The sequence below is a fragment of the Somniosus microcephalus genome, chromosome 10, assembly GCF_052327205.1.
Source record: "Somniosus microcephalus isolate GS21.2 chromosome 10, FLI_Smic_1.0, whole genome shotgun sequence".
In the NCBI taxonomy this organism is placed as follows: domain Eukaryota; kingdom Metazoa; phylum Chordata; class Chondrichthyes; order Squaliformes; family Somniosidae; genus Somniosus; species Somniosus microcephalus.
Window position 1 is genome coordinate 98,685,322 of NC_140996.1, and position 19,387 is coordinate 98,704,708.

The following is a 19,387-nucleotide window of genomic DNA, read 5'->3' on the forward strand; positions in this document are numbered from 1 at the left end:
CCCCACTCCATCATAGTCACCCACTAAAGATCTAACCCATCCATTCCTTACACTCATTTGTCACTCTCACTCAACCTTCTCTTCATTCCCTCATTGCAGGAAAAGAGAACCCAAAACAAGAGGGAGAGGGAGAGAATCGGCAGTGACCTTCCAACATTTGCAAACCTTACAACAGCAGAGGAGGCTGCTTTAGAAATATCTGGATTGCCGAGCAGCTGGGGGTGGGAGATGGAGCAAGAGGGACATCTCAGCAACCTGGTGCCTGGCATACATCAGTCACTCATATAGGGACTGATGTCATCAGCCACTGAATGTTCATCATGTGCATAATGGTGTCTGTACCCATTCATCATATGACATATCTAACACATCTCTTTACTCTCCCACAGGTCAATCAAGAGCCACTCCCGCAGCCCCCCCCCCCACTGTCCAGGTGTAAGAGGAAGACGACTCCTCAGAGGAGCCTCCAGCCTCTGAGGGTGCACCATCACTAGATATAAGCGCACCCAGCACCAGTGCAGAGACGCACACCTCTGTGGGTCCTACGCGAGATAGAGTAGTGTTGTCACCTGGTGTCTCACAACTTGCAAGTGAGCAAGAGCTGATGGTGGAGACAGGGTCAGCAGTGGAGACTCCTCACCAGAGGGCGCAGGATAGTCCCAGCTCTGCTCAGCTGCATGCAGATGCTGAGCCTCGGGGGCCATCCAGAAAGAGGGCGATGCTGGAGGTGCAGGAAGAAGTGCAGAGGGCTCTGACAGGTTTTGCGAGCGCAATGTCTGCAAATGTGTAGAGAATGGAGGGGTCCATCTCCAACACGAGCACTACTGTGTTGCAGGCGATGGTGACTGTAGGCTCCTCCATAGATAGGATGGCCACCTACATGGAGCAGCTAATGCGCCACTCACAGGAGCACATGGTCTCTATGGAGAATAGATAGCAGAGGCTCATAGACCTCCGCTTTAGGAGGAATGTCAGAGTAGACGTGGGTACTCATGGCCCCACTGATGTGCAAAATGGTGCTCTCCAGCCCCTTGGCAGCAGGGAAGTGAGCAGGCTGCCTCTACCTCTGCTGAAGCCACAGGGGTAGCACCTCGTAGAAGCATGCGGAAGAGAAAGATGGCATGCAAGTAGATTCACAAGGATAGTGATGTGCTATCAATTACTCAAAAGACTGAGGTTAAGCGAGTAACTAACAGGCTTTTATTAACAAGAGAATGAAGATGTGCCTCGAGTGGTCGACCAGTCCAGAATACAGAGGGACTGTGGAGCAGTCACCTTTATACCTGGACTCGTGGGAGGAGTCAGCCGAGGCATGTGCAGACATGTACACAGTGGAATACAAACACCCACACAGGCAGGTATAACAGTGGTTTACCACATTCACCCCTTGTTTAAAAATGAGTCCAGCGGGGTGAAGTGTATTAAAAATTTGTGTATTGGAGTCTCTCCGGAGGTCTTGTCTGCCGCTGTGATCGACGTGGCGACGGCAGGGGTAGTGAAGCTTCCGGCGTCGAGTCCCGCGTAGGCTGGGGCACTGGTGTGTAGTCCTCGTGGGTGTCGAGCGGGTGGCGGGGCCCAGGCGTGCCGTCTGCTGGGGTTGGATATTGGATCGTGGGGGGGGTGGTAGTGGGTAGTGGGTTACTGGGGCCCCCGAGGGTGCGAGGTCTCGTATGGAGACTGTGTCCTCCCGCCCGTCCGGGTACGCAATGTAAGCATACTGGGGGTTGGCGTGGAGGAGGTCGACCCTCTCGACCAGGGGGTCCGTTTTATGGGTCCTCACGCGTCTTCTCAGTAGGACCGGCCCTGGGGACGTCAGCCATGGCGGTAACGATGTCCCCGATGTGGGCTTCCTTGGGAAGACAAACATTTTCTCATGAGGTGTGGCGTTAGTGGCAGTGCAGAGCAGTGACCGAATAGAGTGGAGCGCATCGGGGAGCACATCCTGCCAGCGGGAGGTCGGAAGGCCCCTAGACTTTAAGGCTAGCAGGGCGGCCTTCCAAACTGTCGCATTCTCTCTTTCCACCTGTCCGTTCCCCCGGGGGATGTAACTGGTGGTCCTGCTTGTGGCAATACCCCTAGCGAGCAGGTACTGGCGGAGTTCGTCGCTCATAAACGATGAGCCCCGATCGCTATGGATATAGCTGGGGAAACCGAACAGGGTGAAGAGGTCGTTCAGACATTTAATGACCATAGCACTGGTCATGTCCGGGCAGGGGATGGCGAACGGGAAACGGGAGTACTCATCAATAATGTTGAGGAAGTACACATTGCGGTCGGAGGAGGGGAGAGGCCCTTTACAATCAACGCTCAGGCGCTCGAAGGGGCGAGTGGCTTTTATCAGGTGAGTACTGTCTGGTCTATAAAAGTGCGGTTTGCACTCAGCGCAGACTTGGCAGTTCCTGGTCATGGTCCTGACCTCCTCAATGGAGTAAGGCAGGTTGCGGGCCTTGATGAAGTGGAAGAACCTGGTGACCCCCGGGTGGCAGAGGTCATTGTGGAGGGCCCGCAGTCTATCGATCTGCGCGCTGGTGCAGGTGCCACGCGATAGAGCATCCGGGGGTTCATTGAGCTTCCCGGGTCGGTACAAGATCTCGTAATTGTAGGTGGAAAGTTCGATTCTCCACCTCAAGATCTTGTCATTTTTGATTTTGCCCCTCTGCTTGTTGTTAAACATAAAAGCAACTGAACGCTGGTCAGTGAGCAGGGTAAATCGTTTTCCGGCCAGGTAGTGCCTCCAATGACGCACAGCCTCCATAATAGCCTGGGCCTCCTTCTCAACAGCGGAGTGTCTGGTCTCCGGGCCCTGGAGGGTTCGTGAAAAGAAGGCCATGGGTCTCCCCGCCTGATTAAGGGTAGCGGCCAGGGCAAAGTCGGACGCGTCGCTTTCCACCTGGAAGGGGATGGATTCGTCCACTGCGTGCATGGTGGCTTTGGCAATGTCTTCCTTGGTACGGTGGAAGGCTAAGCGGGTCTGTGCCGTCAAGGGAAAAGAGGTGGACTTGATCAGCGGACGGGCCTTGTCCGCATAGTAGGGGACCCACTGGGCGTAATAGGAGAAAAACCCTAGGCACCTCTTCAGGGCCTTGAGGCAGTGGGGCAGTGGGAGTTCCATAAGGGGACGCATCCGGTCGGGGTCGGGACCGATGACCCCGTGTTCCACAACACAGCCAAGGATGGCAAGGCGGGTTGTGCGGAATATGCACTTCTCCTTGTTATACGTCAGGCTCAGGAGTTGGGCGGTGCAGAGGAATTTTTCGAGGTTTGCGCCATGGTCCTGCAAGTCATGGCCGCAGATGGTCACATTGTCCAGATATGGGAAAGTGGCCTGCAACGCATTTTGATCGACCATCCGGTCCATCTCCCTTTGGAAGACGGAGACCCCGTTGGTGACGCCAAACGGAACCCTAAGGAAGTGATAGAGGCGGCCGTTTGCCTCAAAGGCAGTATACTGGCAGTCCTCAGGGCGGATAGGGAGCTGGTGGTACGCTGATTTCAGGTCAATGGTCGAGAAGACGCGGTACTGAGCGATCTGGTTGACCATATCAGCTATGCGGGGGAGTGGGTAAGCGTGCAGCAGGGTGTAGCGATTTATTGTCTGGCTGTAGTCGATGACCAGGCGCTGCTTCTCGCCGGTCTTAACGACCACAACCTGGGCTTGCCAGGGGCTGGTGCTGCCCTCAATAATCCCCTCCTTCAGGAGCCGCTCCACTTCGGTTTTAAAGAAAACCCTGTCCCCGGCACTGTATTGCCTGCTCTTTGTGGCGATGGGCTTACAGTCGGGGGTGAGGTTAGCAAACAGTGGGGGGGGGTGACTCTGAGTGTGGAGAGGTTGCACCTGGTGCGCGGCGGGCAATTTGGAAGCTGCTGGCTGCGGACTGTGAGTGGGGGGGAGGGGTGCACCGTACGCCATCGTAACACTTTTAAGGTGGCACTGAAAATCTAACCCCAGTAGAACGGCAGCACATAGGTGGGGCAGGACCAGAAGTTTAAAATTATCATACACAGTCCCGTCTACTAAGAGTGTCACCACGCAGTTGCCGCCAATGTCCGCCGACTGGGACTCGGAGGCCATAGAAATCGGCTGGTGCGCAGGCAGGACTGGGAGAGAGCAGCGCCGCACCGTGTCGGGGTGGATGAAGCTCTCCGTGCTCCCAGAGTCAAAAAGGCAGTTTGTTTCGTGACCATTTACCTTAATGTCCATTGTGGACCGGGCCAGTTGGTGCGGTCTCGCTTGGTCCATCGTAACGGAGGCCAGCGTAGGGGTCGGTGTGTCGCTGCGGGTATCAGATGAGGCGGTGTTGGGGGCCTGCTGCGTCCCGGCTGGCGTCCAAGATGGCGGCGTCCATGATCCCCATGTGGCTGGAGGCGTCCAAAATGGCTGCTGTTCCGGTGGTTCGCACATGGCTGGGGGGGCCCAAGATGGCGGCCCACACGTGGCGCTGCTGGGGTTCGGGGTGGCTTTGGCCCTGCAGACGCTGGCGTAGTGTCCCTTCTTCCCGCAGCCCGAGCAGATCGCATTTTTCGCCGGGCAGCGCGCTCTGGGTTGTTTGGCCTGGCCACAGAAGTAGCATTTCTGGCCTTGGGACACTACTGCGGTAGTTGGGTCGTTGCTGGGATGTGGCTGGGGTGGCACGGCGCTATGAGACGGTCCTACCGTGTCCCAGGCTGTCGTTCCCCGCGGCGTCCACGGTGCAGAGGAGTAGGCATCCATGCCCCGGTAGGCTGCGTCCAATGATAGTGCGAGTTCAGAGGCCTTGTTGAGGTCGAGGTCACTCTGCTCCAACAGTCGCTGTCGGGCGTAATTGGACCTGTGGCCCGCTACAAAAGCGTCCCGGATAAGTTCCTCTGTGTACACGGCGGCCTTTACATCCTTACAACCACAGGCCCGGCCAAGCACAGACAGTGCCTGAAGGTATTCCTCGGTCGATTCCCCAGGTTGTTGTTTATGACTCCCCAGGAGGTGCCTGGCGTACACCTCATTCACTGGGCGCATGTACTGGTCCTTGAGGAGCTTGAGAGCAGCCGTGTACGAGGTCGCGTCCTGGATGACCGAGTACACTCGGTGGTTCACTTTGGAGGTCAGGACATCCAGTTTGTCCTCATCCGATTTGACCGTTGCAGCGGAGGCGATCAGGAATCTTTCAAAGCACCTAAGCCAGTGAGCAAACTTGGTGGATGCATCCGCCTCCCGATGGTCTAAGTCCAGGCATGCTGGTGTGAGGATCTTCTCCATTATAAAAAATCTTGTTAATAAAATTGATGCGCTATCAATTACTCAAAAGACTGAGGTTAAGCGAGTAACTAACAGGCTTTTATTAACAAGAGAATGAAGGTGTGCCTCGAGTGGTCGACCAGTCCAGAATACAGAGGGACTGTGGAGCAGTCACCTTTATACCTGGACTCGTGGGATGAGTCAGCCGAGGCATGTACAGACATGTACACAGTGGAATACAAACACCCACACAGGCAGGTATAACAGTGGTTTACCACAGGTAGCCACTTGGGTTTTTTATCCAATGTTTATGTAAAGTTTCCGTTAATATGCTGTCAAACATAAAAATCTTTATTTTCAACACTTCATTTTGAACAGATTTGTGTGCACCTTTAGAAGTGGCTTAGTGAGTTGTAGTGAATTGTCAGATATAAAGGTACCTCCAGCAATGGTGGTGAATGTGAAAGGAATGGCTTGGTCATTGTAGGGATGCTTTATGATGTTGGCGTGGGGTGGTGCCAACCTGGCGCATCATGTGGCAGCTATATGGGTGTACAGTGTAAAGTTAAGTAAATCTGGCCATGATGAGGCCATCCCTGGCCTCCCAGGCAGCAACGTGCTCGGGTGCTGATGCCCTCTGTCCTGTGCAGCATCAGGTGATTGCAGAGAAGGCTAGTGATGTTGTTGTTGCTGCTGCTGGTGTGTCCAGTGCTGCTGGTGTTGGGGCTCATCGTGGTCAGATTCTGAGGACCAAGGTGAGACAGTATAAATGGCACCCATGTTGAAGGAATACATGGCAGGTGAAGTAGAGATGACAGAAGAAATCTGTCAATGGTGAGAGAGGTTCTTCCAGTGATGTGATACTGGATGGAGACTTTGCTGGAAAGACTTGCAGCCTGCAGAAAGCTCAATCTGTGCTGGCAATGCAATCAGCAACAGCTTCTGCCTGAGGAAAGTGATCAGCTGTCAGGTGGGAGCTTTTATATTACATTTGATGCTGTCAAGTAATCAGCTGGATCAATGGCTTCTCAACTCCCGCCTCAGGTTGACAGACATGGTCCCCGAGCAGCGTGAGTCCCATGGGCATCCAGTAAAATTGCAAAGGTAAGAATAAAAAGACTCTTAAGGGTCTGACAACAAGCTAATAATCCTTTAAATTGGATCACCCGCCTTGACGGTCAGGTCGCTGTCGCGCTTACAGACGCTCCCGAGGGAAAGTTACGTGGGGGGCGGGATGACAGCGCATTCCCGACCCGCTGCAAGAAATTTCAACTTTCCAACCCAACCCACCTCTGATCGCGCCTGCACGGACCCCAGAAAATTCGGGCCTATATGTTCGATTCAAAGCTGAGTAAAGCTGTCCATTCCCAATTAAGTTCACTTCGCATTCTCTACCAGCTGATATCTTCAGAATGATAAAAATTCAATACTCATGAATGTCATAAATGAACATAGATGCGTTTGTGTTCCTGTTTTATTCCCTGAATAAAATTAAAAAGACCAATCCAGCCACATTTTGATGATCCAAAATGCGGCTCTAGATCTCAGTAAAGGTTTTGTCAGTAAGGTCAGCATGTTAGAGATGAATTCTGCAAACATACAAATGCTAACCTGAGGCACATGGGATTTATTTTTCCAAACGATTTGTAATTTGAGTGTAATATTCATGGTTGGACTATACAATTCTAAGTGAGTGCTTAAATCCATTGTGCCGAAGCTTTTAAAAATGCCCAATTTCAAGCAGTGACAGAGAATGTCAGAATTGGGCTTTTCTGTACATTATTTCCCCACTTTGCAAATTGCCAATCTTGCCTGTCATTTTATTTGTGGGGAGGAGCTGAAGATCAGCAATGGCTGGGCAGTTACCCTCAGGAGGGAAGGGAAAATTAGGGTGCAAGTTATTGGTCTGCAAAACATCTCCAGCTGCCATTCATACGACAGTATCCCCTGTTTCAAAATTTGACAACGTACCTTTCTTCGAAACTATTATGCCCACAGGTGATCCCTTCATATCGCAGACCACAGTGAGGGCTAATTCCTCTGCTTCTGAGGTTGTTGCTAGTAAGGCCACTAAATAAGGCAAATAAGTTGGGGCCACAATCCCTGTGATAGACAACAACAACGACTTACATTTATATAGCATCTTTAATGTAGAAAAAATCCCACGGCGTTTAACAAGAGCGTTATAAATAAAAACATTTTTGACGCCGAGCCACAGAAGGAGAGATGACCAAAACTTGGTCAAAGAGATAGGTTTTAAGGAGCATTTTAAAGGAAGAGAGACGTGCAGAGAGGCGGAGACGTTTAGGGAGGGAATTCCAGAGCTTTGGGCCAAGGCAGCTGAAGGCACGGCTGCCAATGGTGGAGTGATTAAAATCAGGGATGTGCAAGAGGCCAGAATTGGAGAAGCACAGAGATCTTGAAGGCTTGCAGGGCTGGAGGAGGTTACAGAGATAGGGAGGGGTGAGGCCATGGAGGGATTTGAAAATAAGGATAAGGCTTTTAAAATTGAGGCGTAGTCGGACCGGTAGCCAGCGTAGGTCAGCAAGCACAGGGATGATGGGTGAATGAAACTTGGTGCGAGTTAAGCTATGGGCAGCAGAGTTTTGGATAAGCACAAGTTTATGTAGGGTGGGAGATCGGAGGATGCCCAGGGAGCATTAGAATATTCTAGTCGAGAGGTAACAAAGGTATGGATGAGGTTTTCAGCAGCAGATGAGCTGAGGTAGGGTCGGAGTCGGGCGATGTTACGGAGGTGGAAGTAGGCAGTCTTGGTGATGGAGCGGATATGAGGTCGGAAGCTCATCTCGGGGTCAAACACAACACCAAGGTTGTGAACAGTCTGTCTCAGTTTCAGACAGTTGCCAGGGATGGAAACAATGCTCAGGGAATGGAGTTTGTGGCGGGGACCAAAGACACGAGCATCTGTCTTCCCAATATTTAGTTGGAGGAAATTTCTGCTCATCCAATACTGGATGTCGGACAAGCAGTGTGATAAATCAAAGAGAGAGGTGGGGTCAAGAGAAGTGGTGGTGAGGTAGAGCTGGGTGTCATAAACATACTTGTGGAACCTGATGTTGTATTTTTGGATGATGTCACCGAGGGGCAGCATGTAGATGAGAAATAGAAAGGTGTCAAGAATAAATCCTTGGGGGACTCCAGAGGTAATGGTGTGGGAGTGGAAAGAAAAGCCATTGCAGGTGATTCTCGGGCTACGATTCAATAGATAAAATGGAACCAGGCGAGTGCAGTCCCACCCAGCCGGGTGACAGAGGAGAGGCATTGGAGGAGGATGGCATGGTCAACTGTGTCGAAGGCTGCAGTTAGATCGAGAAGAATGAGGATGGCTAGTTTACCACAGTCACATAGAATGTCATTTGTGACAACAGTATAACTTCTGTTCCACTCAGGTTAGTGCCAAAAAAGCACACCAATCATGTGGGGGCTTTTAGACACGTATGAAGTGCCTTATCACTGTAGCACTTTATTTGCTACCACATCTGAGATCAACAAACTCAACATAGATTAGACACTGAACCTCAAACCTTCCTGGTCACTATGGCTCAGTGTCACACCAGGATGATGCAGTTAACCAATGATCCATCACAGGAGCCCCAGATTCATTCTATAATTGATAACATTTGTACATACAGTGCTTAACGTCCTTGTAATATCAATAACACTATGAGCTCTCTACCAGTTGTGGACCCAATCATAGTAATAGAAGCAGCTGTGTCTGAGGGTAGAAGAACAGGAGAAATTACACCAGTAAAGCATATTTTCTTGGCCATACTGTATCTGTAGATCCCGATAAAGTCCCAATTCTCCAGCAGCAAACATTTCGATTGGTGGGTTACAGCACTAAGACACACTGAGCTTGTGTGTGGTTGGAGGTGATGGAACTTGTGTGCGGTTGGAGGTGCTGCAGCTTGCCATTGCTGTGCCTGATCCCAGGAGAGCCATCAAGGAAGTGCAGAAGGAATTGGCTGATATCAGGAAACCCAAAAAAGGTAAGTGATTGCAATGAAAAATGTACAGGATCAAATGCACAATTGTGAGGTGTCAGCTTGGCTCAGTCAATGGCTCCAAAGAGACTTCATCACTGGAACCATATGTGGCTACATGGACACTTTCCATGAGTGCTATCGATTTTATGATTAAGAAGGGGTTCTATTCAATTAATATATTTAACCTTCAATTTCAGGGTGTGGGCATCGCTGGCAAGGCCACATTTATTGCCCAACCCTAGTTACTCTGAGAAAGTGGTGGTGGGACTTCTTCTTGAACCGCTATTGTCTGTGTGATGAAGTGACTCCCACAATTTTGTTAGGTAGGGGGTTCCAGGATTTTGACCCAGCAATATACTTCCAACTTAGAATGGTGTGTGACTTGGAGGGGAACTTGCAGGTGGTGGTGTTCCCTTACGCCTGCTGTCCTTGTCTTCTAGGCCGTGGTTTTTGGAGGACCTTGGAACTTCAGCCTCCCAGACAGAGATGTAGGGATGGCTTCTGGGAGAGAAGGCACACCCCTTGCTCTCATAGCTCATAACCCTGTTTCAACTTTCAAACTCACCAGCGGAACATTGCTACAACGAAACCCATTCATTCATAAGAATGGTCATTGAGAGGACTATAATGGTTCTGAAGGCAAGCTTTTGCTGCCTTGTTAAATCAGGAGGGACACTGCTATAGGATGCGAATGGGGTCTCTCACATTATGGTTGCTTGCTGGGCTTCATGATTCAGAAAGGGCTGGATATGCAATGGAAAAGGAGGTCGACCCCTAATCTAAGAATGCCATGGAATCTGGAGCTCAGCGTCAAGAAGATCAGTATTCAGAAGACTTTTCCATGTCAGCTGCCAAGGATATTTGAAGGGAGATCATTAGAATGTTCTCTTCAAATTAAAGTGGATCCCATAGCAATATTTCATCATAATATCTCGGCAGCTTTCCAGTCAAATTCAATCATAAACATCTGTTTATTTGGTCATCATCAACGGAACTGGCACATCATTATCCCTATCAGGCACCATGAGACCCATGATCTCATCAAACAACAAAGCCAATTCAAAGTGAAACATCATATTTATTTAACAAATAACAGTAATCGAGCCAAATTCTTATCATGTTTCCATTAGGTGTCTAGATGTGCTTTTCTAATACCTATCCTGGTGCTGCAACAAAGTGCAACCCAATGGCCAGTGTTGCAAGAGGGAGGGCTGGTGTTTTGGCCACAAGAGGCTCTTGGGAATGAGGTGGCCCTTGTCGCATGACAGACCTGGGGATGATTCACTGTATGATGTCTTTCTGTGCGACTACCTGGGTAGGCTGCTCCTGCCTCGTCTATGCTCTTTGAATAGGCCTTTGAGGGACTAACCAGAGACCTGACATGTGCTGCCATGATGAAAAACAGCAGCATCATGTTGTTCACTTCTAGCCATGCCATTGGTACTGGGTGGCAAATGATCAGTGGGATGGCAGATTTAATAGTTCCATCTGATCCTGAAACCTCAGAGAGAGTGTCTCCTGTAACTCAAGCATCTGATCGTTTGAATGCAGGGATTTCTCAAGTCTCTCTCCCAGGCTCTTCAGGGATGCAGTCTTTGTTTCCGATATGAATTAAACAAGGTGACTTGGAACTGTTCCTCCAGTATTACTGACCACTTAATTCTGGCAAAAGGCCTTACAGCTTTCCCTTTAAAAACCTGACTACCTGCATGGCTCCTTCTTTAAAAACCCTCTTTGCCAGTCTATGTCCCACAATTAAACAAGAAGTTTGAACTGTAGAAATCACTGCATAATAAGTACATTAGGAGAGCTGACCAGAAAATCTTCAACCATGATGCAGAAGACCTGTAAGGCCCCCAGGTGTGGTAGCACGATGGTGGTGGCAGTGTTGAGCACAAATGCTAATGTTGGCATTGGGCTCCATTCATGCAACCTGTAGACTAAGAGGGAGGCCTGTATGGTAGTTGAAGACAATCACAACAAACAGACAGAGCTGGCAGGAGATGCTTTACTACCATTAAGAAAATCACCAGGAGACGTTGGATTCCCTGCCAGTAGAGAAGAGAATGTGATGGAGAATAAGCTACTGAGCCAAATAACAGTAACAAGGTATTCCCGCTGTTTTTCTATTAACGTATGTATAAGATGGCAATACCGGGCACTGGTAAGAATCTTTTTTGTATATAACACCATAGAAAACATTTCACTCAATTGAGAAATTGACTTCTGCCAAACAATCAGATCAACAGTTTCAATGTTGATGTAGTCCATTATGTCACATTGGGGGAGAAATTCGGTTGATAGCGCCACCGATTAACGCCTAAAGAGGCCGAGAAGTGGGGCGCTAGACAATTTCCGGGTGGGTGCAAGGCGCCTAGCGCCTCGGCCCATATTGAGCATGCATTTAGCGCCGGCGCTAAATCTTAGCGCCCGCTCATGGGCACAGGCTGATTATGATGTCATTTGAGTGTGCAACGCCTTTTGGGCGCCCCAGACTGGAAATTCAGTGGCACCCCCCTCCGTAGCGCTTGGTGCTAATAGTGACAGCTTACCTGGGCCTTACCAAGTCGCTCTCGGGCTGGAGGAGCGTTATTTAAAGGGGACTGGTGTGGTTTAAAAGCGGCAGCCATTTTTGGATCACAACTTCCTCGAGAGCTACAAAGAGTTGCTGAGCTGCACACTGAGAGCCATTTGACCACTGAGCCAGCACAGGCAGACGATCTTCAGCCTTCTGACCATCACCTTGCTGTTGGTGAGCCTTGACAACAGGGAACCTTCCTGTGGGCACTCATTATGGGGGCTGCATTGGAGGGGAACGTCCTGCTGCTGAATCATCTGGAAAGGGCACTGAGACGCAGGGAGAGGGGGGTGGGCATGGCCAGGCGGAGGAGGGCCAACAGACGTCGCCACAGCAGACCTTACGCTGGCAGTGTTACCTGACAGCAGTTTTCCTACATGAACATGCCGGAGGAGCAGTGTGTCAGAAGGCTGCGATTTAGAAAGGAGGTGGTGACTGAGCTGTGCCAGCTGCTTCAGCCAGATCTGCAGCCTCAGATAAGGTGCAGGACATCTCTGTCGGTGGCTGAGAAGATGGCTGCTGGCCTGAACTTCTACGCGAGCGGCTCTTCTCAGGCTGCGCATCAGAGGCTGATCAGAAGTAGCTTCGAGGCCCCTCTCACGGAATGCTTGCTGCCATTCCAAGAACAGGAATGGAACCGGTCTGATACCCACAAGCCTGTGAAGGGCAAGATGCATGTAAATAGCAGGCATGGCCATTGTAAATGAAGAAAGTGTTTCATTACACAAAATGTGGTTCCTTCAAACATGAGAAAGCTATGGCAACAGAAAGCAAAACTAATACACTGACACATAACTGACTCTCACACCCGGGAGACTGTCCAAAACATAAATCACATTCCGACCATCTTCCTTGGCCGTGATTCCACTGCGCCAACCAAAGCATCCAATGCCCCATCAGTGAGGTGTTCCGCCCTCTGTCTCTCCCTTTCCATGTCTTGCTAGGCTGGTGCGCCACAGGTAGGCTCCCACCGCTTTGAAGGCCTACAAGGCAGTGAGTGTGTCTGGTGATGCCAATTGACCTGCCAATTTAAGAGCTGGCCGGCGCCACTGTGTCTCAGGGAAAGTGATTATTGACAGCACCCTCACTGCGCCCCGCCGCCGCGAAATTGGGTTGCGCCACCGGGTTAGTGCCTTAAGAGTAGCGTGCAGCGCCTGATTTAGCGCCGCAATCACCTTTAGGGGTGCTGCAACCCAATACCACGCTACGTGGCGCTATATTGCGCCTGGCGCTAAACTTTGCGCATCACCAGGGCTAGCGCCCCAAACGCGGCTATACAGAATTTCTAGGCCATTGTATCGGTCTGTTACATGGTCAATTAAAAAAAATCATTCTTGGAATTTGGGCATCGCTGGCAAGGCTGACATTTTTTGCCCAACTATCGCTGCCCTAGACAAGATGGTGATGGGCCTTCTTCTTGAATCGCTGCAGTCCGTGTGGTGAATGTGCTGCTACAGTGCAATATAGACATACTGTTGCAATCGTAAAAAATCTATGGCAAATACACTGCTAATATACAAACCTCTGTATCCACAGATCATAGTACCATAGAATCATACAGCACAGAAGGAACATAGGAACATAGGAATGGATGTAGGCCATACAGCCCCTCGAGGCTGCTCCGCCATTCAGTGAGATCATGGCTGATCTGCGACCTAACTCCATATACCCACCTTTGGCCCATATCCCATAATACCTTTGGTTAACAAAAATCTATCAATCTCAGATTTCAAATTAGCAATTGATCTAGCATCAATTGCTGTTTGCAGAAGAGAGTTCCAAACTTCTACCACCCTTTGTGTGTAGAAGTGTTTCAAAATTTCACTCCTGAAAGGTCTGGCTCTAATTTTTAGACTATGCTCCCTAGTCCTAGAATCCCCAACCAGTGGTAATAGTTTCTCTCTATCTACCCTATCTGTTCCCCTTAATATCTTGAAAACTTTGATCAGATCACCCCTTAACCTTCTAAATTCCAGGGAATACAACCCTAATTTGTGTAATCTCTCCTCGTAACTTAACCCTTGAAGTCCGGATATCAATCTGGTAAACGTACGCTGCACTCCCTCGAAGGCCATTATATCCTTCCTACGGTGTGGTGCCCAGAACTGCTCACAGTACGCCAGGTGTGGTCTAACCAGGGTTTTGTATAGCTGCAGCATAATTTCTACCCCCTTGTATTCTAGTCCTCTAGATATAAAGGCAAGCATCCCATTAGCCTTTCTGGTTATTTTCTGTACCTGTTCATGACATTTTAATGATCTATGTACCTGGACCCCCAAATCTCTTTGGACCTCCACTGTCTTTAGCCTTTCACCATTTAGAAAGTACCCTGTTCTATCCTGTTTAGTCCCAAAGTGGATGACCTCACATTTGCCTACATTGAAATCCATTTGTCACAGTTTTGCCCATTCACTTAATCTCTCTATGTCCCTTTGTAATTTTACGCTTTCATCTACACTGCCTACATGCCGCCTATCTTTGTGTCAGCAGCAAATTTGGATATATGACTTTCTATGCCATCATCTAACTTATTAATAAATACTGTGAATAGTTGAGGCCCCAAAACAAATCCCTGCAGGACACCACTAGGCACCTCCTGCCAATTTGAGTGCCAACCCATTATCCCTACTCTCTGTTTCCTGCCACTCAGCCAATTTCCTAACCAGGTCAATAAGTTGCCCTCAATTCCATGGGCTTCTACCTTAGTTAACAGTCTCTTATGTTGGACTTTATCAAAAGCCTACTGGAAGTCCATATAAATAACAAGGAGGCCAATTCACCCGTTGTACCTGTGCCGGCTCTTTGATAGAGCTGTCCAATTAGTTCCACTTCCTTGGTCTTTCCCCATAACCAAGGTGAACTTGGTTTACTTGAAACACAACAACAAGCACCGTAACACATGCGTGCACACAAACTACTAACCCAAGCATCACAGATTGTGAAGAGCCTGCACCAATAGTCTATGAAGCATCTTGGGACACTTTTCAACATTAAGGGGTAGAAATTCATCTGGGCCTACTTTTGGGCCCAGAATCGGTGTGTGTCCCAATCAGGAGGACCAAAACCAGCCCAAGATTGGGCCTCATGCCTTAATTCAATTACTTGGGTGCCCTGCCGCCACCTGTCGCGCCTCTACAGACAACCCACCCATTTCAGAAGACAAACTTTGGGCCACTTGCCTCATTGGCAGTGGCCCTCATGTAAGTGCCGGGGGTGCAGACAACGAGGGGTGGGGGTGGCAAGCGCAGTTGCTGGAGGCCGGTAGGAGTGCTGTAGATCTGGGATGGGTGCTTCCTGCTCCTCCTGACTGTAAATGAATTTGAGGCAGATATTCCGGTCCCTATGGGTGTGTACGCGCTGTGTACTCACCCGTAGGGCCAACGGAAATGCCGGTTTCAGGCATGCACTGCGCATACGCTGGAAACCGGCATTTCCAATCTGTCAAGAAAGCTCTTGACATAGCCTCCAGCTGTGCTGGAGCAGGGCCTCTGCGGGTGGAGAATTCCGTTTTTTGGAGACCTTTCGCCCGCAGAAAACACTTACAATTCTTGCGCCTGTAAAAGCAAGGCCTGCTTTTACCAGGCTGAGTTGAAAAAAGTAAAAATATTTTTTTTCCACTGATTTATCATTTTAAAATACTTTAAAGAAAGGTAAGTTTATTTTTAGCCCCGTTAAAAAGTTTAATTATTTTTTTCAAAAATTTACATTTTTGTTTAAAATAGTTAATTTATGTAATTTATAGTCATTTTAAAAATGTGATTTAAAAAAAAAAATATTTGAAGTTTACTTGTGGGAGGGCTGCAAATGGAATTTCTGCGCCATTAAACTTACCTTTTTGGTGGTGGCCGCTTGCTCGACCACATACATGCCTGGAAAACTTAAGTGGAGCAGGCCCAATGTTAGCTCTGCTCATTTCAGCCCAATTTCCCTGAGGGTCCTAGATTTGGCGAAAATCCCCTCATGAGCATATGCAAAGGGCCTAACGCCTGCTTTAGGCACCCACACTGGATGCCTGAAAATCGTTTGGGGCCAATTTGATAATGGAAGCACCTCTGTGGTATGGAGAAAGTAGCACTTCCACTCTTTGAAGTCAAATTGTAATGGCTAAGGCTACTAAATTCCCACCAGTCGGCTCAGCAACAATGATGGGACTGAGATTTTTGGTTTCAGAGGTTTGGAATTCGTCAAGTGTTTGACCATTATTCCTTGACAACTCTCAATATGTGTGGCATGGCAACAGAGACAGGTTCTTGGGGAGCAGCAGCAGACGGGAGGAGGGGAAGTCCGACTGCAGAACCTGACAGGGCTGGAGGAAGCAGTGCTGGAGAGCATTGGAGAGGCTGTCACTGAATCCATGGCGAACGGTGCAGTTGAAAGCCTTGCTGATAATAAGGATATGCTCATACCTAAGCATTCTTCTTACATCCAACTTCCCTCTCATTCCATAATCTCTTCTCCCTTACAAGCTGCTGATGGTGTATGCATGGATATCTTGCTTTCTGCCCTCCCCTCACCACAACCCAACCCTTGTGCCTTTCTCCTTTCAGGTACCCAAGATGTCCCACCAGCACAGCCAGTCCCCGAAGTCATGGAGGAGGAAAGTGAAGGAGAAGAAGAGACACCATTACTGCATCTGACACACACAGGCACCAGTTCAGAAAATGGCACTGCGTGGATTTTAGAAGGTAGTGTAGAGATAGGATCTGCACGTGGTGCGTCACCGGGGACGAGCGGGCTGCAGTGGGGCCAAGGGGGAAGGGTAGCTCAGGTGCCAGCTCCCCAGATGATGAGATCGCGCACGAGCTCTGCTGCACAGGACTCAGATGGTGACCTTGATGGGGTGGCCTTCAGAAGAAGGGTGATGGGCATGCACACATAAATGCTTGGTGCAATGGCAAACCTGCCAGAGAGCCTCTTGCCAGTGTCAAGGAGCGTAGAGAAGTCCGGCTCCAACGTTACATGGGGCTTTATGTGGAGCTTGGAGCACATGATTTCCGGGATTGAAATGAGGGGTAACTCCATGAGAGACCTACTGGACCCAACCATGATGCTGAGTGTGATGGCGATGTCGCAGCTTCCAGTGAAGCACAGGCAGAAGCGCTCCAAAGTCTCAGTGCTGCAGTGGAAGGTCAGACATCTGCCATCGTGGCTGGGTTCCCGAGCCTGGAACGGGACTTGCAAGGTCTCACAGCAGTCCAGAAATCTGCCCTCCAACAGATGGCAGGATGACAGGATTCAGCATTCCTCCACCCATCACTGCCTCTCTCTATGAAGGCCAACATACCATTTGCCTTCTTAACTGCATGCTGCACCTGCAGGCTTACCGTCAGCGACTGGTGCACAAGGAGACCCAGGTCTCATTGCACTTCCCTTTTTCCCAATCTATTGCCATTCAGATAATAATCTGTCTTCCTGTTTTTGCCAGCGAAATGGATAACCTCGCATTTATCCACATTATATTGCATCTGCCATGCATCTGCCCAATCACCCAACATGTCCAAATCATATTGGAGTTTCTCAGCATCCTCCTCACAGCACACACGTACACCCAGCTTTGTGTCGTCTGCAAACTTGGAGATATTACATCTAGTTCCCTCGTCTAGATCATTAATATATATTGTGAATAGCTGGGGTCCTAGCACCGATCCCTGCGGTACCCCACTAGTCACTGCCTACCACTCGGAAAAACAGCAGTTTATTCCAACTCTTTGCTTCCTGTCTGCCAACCAGTTATCTATCCAAGTCAGTACCTTATCCCCAACCCCATGTGCTTTAACTTTGCACGCTAATCTCTTATGTGGGACCTTATGGAAACCCTTCTGAAAGTACAAATACACCACATCCACTGGTTCTCCCTTATCTATTCTACCAGTTGCATCCTCAAAAAATTCCAGTAGATTGGTCAAGCATGATTTACCTTTTGTAAATCCATGTTGACTTTGTCCGATCCTGTCACTGTTTACCAAGTGCTCTGCTATTACATCTTTTTTAATGGACTCTCGCATTTTCCCCACTACCGATGTCAGGCTTACCGGTTTATAATTCCCCATTTTCTCTCAACCACCTTTTTTAAATAGTGGGGTTACATTAGCTATCCTCCAATCCATGGGAACTGTTCCAGAGTCTATAGAATTTTGGAAGATGACCAGCAATGCATCTACTACTTCTAGGGCCACTTCCTTAAGTACCCTAGGATGTAGATTATCAGGCCCTGGGGCTTTATCGGCCTTCAATCCCATCAATTTCCCTAACACCATTTCCCTAAAATACTGATTTCATTCAGTTCATCCCTCTCATTAGACCCTATGGCCTAGAAATTGAGTGCCCTTAGCGCCGATTTTGCGGCGCTAGAGGGCCTAGCGCTGCATTTGGCGCCGGCGCCGAAATTGCCTGGGGCCCTTACGCCGCGGTAGACCGGTAGCACTGCGCCGGCACCGATGACGTCATCGGTGTGCGCAGCGTCCCGGTTGCCATGCCGACGGGCCCCAGCGCCGAAATTCAGTTGCGGCCGCCTCGCCCGTGACAGCCGCAACTAAGACTCTGGCAACAGAGTCTTACGAGTCTTTGCGCCGGCGCATTAAAGGCCCCGCGGCGGCCGGCCGCTTTCCCGCCGGCCGCCTGGCCGCAGCTCCCTCCTCGGACTTCCCCCCCCCCCCCCCCCCGGAACAGAAGCAAGCCCGGCACTTGTCCGAGGTGCCGGGCTCATTTTTTAAAAGATTTTCGCGGGCCGCGATCGGGTGCAGGCAGCTCCTCCTTAAGGGAAGGAGGAGGCCTGCACTTCCCGAGCCTGCCGCACTGCATCGGGTGCCGCAGCGCCGGAATTGCGGCGCGAAACGGCAGTTAGCGCCGATTTACCGCCGCAAAGACCCTTCAGTAGCGCCGGCAGCCGTTTGGGCGCGGCCCTGCTGAATTTCTGGCGCGCTCAGGGGGACTTAGCGCCGGCACTAACTTCCGGCGCTAAAGCCCTGGCTAAGCCAAAACTCAATTTCTAGGCCTATGTTCCCCGACATCTCTGGGAGGTTATTTGTGTCCTCCTTTGTGAAGACAGAAGCAAAGTATGTATTTAATTGATCTGCCATTTCTTTGTTTCCCATTATAAATCCCCCTGATTCTGACTGCAAGGGACCTATGCTTGACTTCACCAATCTTTTTCTATTCACATATCTATAGAAGCTTTTAAAGTCAGATTTTATGTTCCCTGAAAGCTTACTCTCATAATCTATTTTCCCCCTCTTAATTAATCCATTTGTCCTCCTTTGCTGAATCCTGAACTGCTCCCAATCCTCAGATTTGCTGGTTTTTTTGGCCAAATCATATGTCCCCTCCTTGGATCTTATGCTATCCCTAATTTCCCTGGCTAGCCATGGTTGAGTCACCTTTTTTATTTTATTTTTATGCCAAACATGATGAACAAATTCTATAGTTCATCCACGCGATCATTAAATGTTTGCCATTGCCTATCCACCATCAACCCTTTAAGTAACATTCCCCAATCCATCCTAGCCAACTCGTGCCTCATACCATCGTAGTTTCCTTTATTTAAATTCAGGACCCTAGTCTCTGAGTCAACTACTTCACTCTCCATCTTAA